Raw genomic sequence first — 3736 nt, 5'->3', positions numbered from 1 at the left:
GGGATGTACCATCAGCATTACAAACATTGCAGGGTTAAAATTTGCTCTACCCAGGCTATTTCTTACTATTAAATTGCTTAAAGCTCACAACACAGTTTAATTTCTATGATTTTCAAGCCTATTGCAATGTAGTAGCTGTCCTGCTTCTACAAACTAGAATTTCTACGTATCAGCTGTAAATCGAATGTATGCCATAAGTGTGTTTGGTTGTCTTGTTGAAAAAAAAGTTCCAGCAAGACACATGCTAAGTTTGCTGTCTTAGTTCTAGTTGTGGGTGCTGACTTCAGGGATGTGTTACCCAGTTGAGGGATTCTGCTTGGTATAAAAGGTTAAGAAGAGATGAGTTAAGGTGTGGGAGATCTTTTAAATATGTTAATTGAAAACCCTGACGACAGCCTGTAAATGAGACAGTGAGTAATGTTAATGTGTTATAAGAAATGCATCCTTCAGCTGGGCAAGGCAAACACTAGGCCTAAATAACACTGAATTGACTTAAAGGAGAAACAAACCCTTAAAGGGATACTGCCATGGGAAAAAAATTTTTTTTCAAAATGAATCAGTTAATAGTGCTGCTCCAGCAGAATTCTGCACTGAAATCCATTTCTCAAAAGAGCAAACAGATTTTTTTATATTCAATTTTGAAATCTGACATGGGGCTAGACATATTGTCAATTTCCCAGCTGCCCCAAGTCATGTGACTTGTACTCTGATAAACTTCAATCACTCTTTACTGCTGTACTGCAAGTTAGAGTGATATCACCCCCTCCCTTTTCCCCCCAGCAGCCAAACAAAAGAACAATGGGAAGGTAACCAGATAGCAGCTGCCTGGTAGATCTAAGAACAACACTCAATAGTTAAAACCCATGTCCCACTGAGACACATTCAGTTACATTGAGAAGGAAAAACAGCAGCCTGCCAGAAAGCTTTTCTCTCCTGAAGTGCAGGCACAATTGACATAATGTCTAGCCCCATGTCAGATTTCAAAATTGAATATAAAAAAATCTGTTTGCTCTTTAGAGAAATGGATTTCAGTGCAGAATTCTGCTGGAGCAGCGCTATTAACTGATTCATTTTGAAAAAAATGTTTTTTCCCATGACAGTATCCCTTTAATAATAAAAAAAAAAACCTACCCCCCTATCCTACACAGACCCCTTCCCTCCTCCCCCTCAGACTAGCTGACCCCGGGCAAATGCCTCTAACTCTTTACTTACCCCTCTGTGCAGATTCTGTCCAGCAGAGTTCACAGCATCCATCTTCTTCTCTTCGGTAATCTTTGGAATGAGACCGGCGAAGCAGCGCATGTACAGTTGTGGAGAAACTTTCTTTTCCACAACAACTGCGAATCCGACAAAACTCACATGGATGGAGCATGGATCTGCATGCTGCTTAGGTGTGGATCACCATAATTCAACCGAATATATTGAAAATCTGACCTAAAATACAGTAAGTTAGTTGGTACAATGCATGGTACAAGGGTAGGAAACACTTTTTAAAAAAAAAAAAAAAGCTGATCTGTTTCATGCAGGGCTTGCAATTAGGATAAAGTACCGTTCTTATGTAACCCAGCTCCTTAGTGATACTTTCAAAATGCTGCCTGCAGCATGGGCATGTATGGGCATTCTTCTTATTAACTGACATTGGCTGCTCTCGGGTGACCTTACTATGTAAGCTGGTGTGTTCTTTTCTTTGTATAGCAGAGAATGTTTGCAACAGGAATAAACACATGCTGCTTGTCTGTTTTGTGTGGCTACCAGCTATGGAGAGTGGTATTTACCTTCTAATTACCTTCTACTGCATTCTGTCTTTTGTTTTGCAGGATTGTATTATTAAACAGTTTTTACAGAGCTTGGTGTGTGTTGAAATTAGCTTTAGTTAGACTACAACAAATAATCATTTTGACCCCCCCCCAATCTGTTTTTTTTTTTCTACACACCAAAATCAAACAAAAATTCTGTTTGCATCCCTAAATTTTGTTCCTGATTAACTCCATTACATTTCCTGATTTAACCAACAGGTGTCACTGTGTATACAGCTATAAATGAAAACGCAGTACAAACAGTTATTGAGCTGTCAGACAATGATTTATTATGCTTCTTTAGCTTTGTGCTATTTATGTAAATGTTTCAGGTGTCTTAATTAAGAAATATAATAGGGTGTGAATAAAATCTGACTAATGTGTCATTTTCCATCTTTTACTCGTACCTGTCTCTGTTGGAGCGGGCTTGCTGAAAGGAAAATTGCTGGTGGAAAGAGCAGAGCAGCATATGGGCCTTCCACGTGACACTCTGTTGAAGCAGGAGGCAGAGCCAGACAAAGATCATGAGGAAAAGAGAATTGCTGTGCTGCAGTCTTTGAATCCCTCATCTGGGATATACAACTGCATACATTCTGTACCCTTTGAAATTTTAGAAAGCACTTTTTGCATGAAGCTGCACTGCACAGTGTACACTGTAAAAGCTATGGCCATCTGGTAGGCTTTTGCATCCTGTGTTATTAAACACCTATCGACTATGCTATAAATTCTTTGCTAACCTGATGGCTCTGAATGTGTCGTAATCACTGTGAATCTCTAGAGGCAGGATGGGAAACCTTAATCATTTAAGGGGATTTTATAAAATATGTTTCTGTATATACTGTATGTTATTTTTCAGCAAGTTGGCTACTTTTTACCATTTATTTCCCATCACTAGGGACAGATTTCCAAAACAGAATTTTACACTCATTAGCGTTGGGTTCAATCCATTCCTGTGGTGGTTCCTTGGATGCTCTGCCTCTGGCATCCTATATAGATTCAAATTCCAAAGTTTTGGAAACACTCACAAAAGCAGATTAACTGCAATTAAGCCTTTATTCCATTGCCACACGTCATGTTTCGGGCACATTGGCCCTTTTTCAAGTGGGACAGATTTGTTAAAGGGGACCCGTCACCCAAAAAAATTATTCAAAATCCTATTTTATCACATTAGTCAAGCAAAATGAACTTAAATTACACTGTTTAAATGATTTGAATCTTGTTTCCTTCGGTCTGGGAATTCAAAATGATAGCAAGCAGGCAGCAGCCATTTTGTGGACACTGTTTTTAAGGAAATCTGCTAGAATCTTGTTTGTGCACCAGAATGGGGGACCCGATGTCCATTCCCATGCCCTGGCTACACAATTAAATGGTAAAGAGAACGGGGGAATGTGGGGAGAGCAGTGACATCTATGAAGTGCTGAATGGAAAGTGAAAGTAATTGTCTGCCCCACCTCTATGCCCATGGCATAGAGTTGGGGCAGACAATATTTGAAGATTTTTAAATGAGCTTACAGCAGCTATGAATGCTTTAATAAAGAATAGAAATTAGATTTCATGTTTAATTTTAAAAGGACTTTTATTATACAGATTTTTGTGTCTGGGTGACAAGTCCACTTTAAGGATTGAATTCAAATAAGAATAAGAATTTTTGAATTTTAGTTTTTTGTCAAAACTCAGAAATTAGAATTTTAAACCACCAACTCGAATTTGAATTTGAATGGGAGATTTATCACACCTATTTGCCACCTAAAACCTGCCGAATTCCTTTAGAAATCAGAGGTCCGTTGACCCATTTGAAGATGTTAACAGCTTTCCTAACATTCAAGTTTTTTTCAGAGGAAAATAATATACGAATTTTGTTTGTATTAGAATACGAATTGAATCAATCAAATTTTAGACGTTCAAATGTTTTCATGAATAACTTCCCATTTGAGTTGTGA

At 38.2% G+C, this 3736-nt stretch overlaps 1 long non-coding RNA gene across 1 annotated transcript; it reads left to right on the top strand.

Moving 5' to 3' along the window:
• The first annotated feature begins 1221 nt into the window (after positions 1-1221).
• LOC121394074 lies at positions 1222-2537 on the top strand. The gene is made up of 2 exons (XR_005961490.1): positions 1222-1444; positions 2219-2537. It is a non-coding gene; the product is annotated as an uncharacterized LOC121394074 (long non-coding RNA).
• Positions 2538-3736: the final 1199 nt, after the last annotated feature.

This window comes from Xenopus laevis, chromosome 5S, assembly GCF_017654675.1.
Source record: "Xenopus laevis strain J_2021 chromosome 5S, Xenopus_laevis_v10.1, whole genome shotgun sequence".
Taxonomy (NCBI): Eukaryota; Metazoa; Chordata; class Amphibia; order Anura; family Pipidae; genus Xenopus; species Xenopus laevis.
Note: the sequence above shows the minus strand (reverse complement) of the source record. Positions and strands in the feature narration are given on the sequence as shown.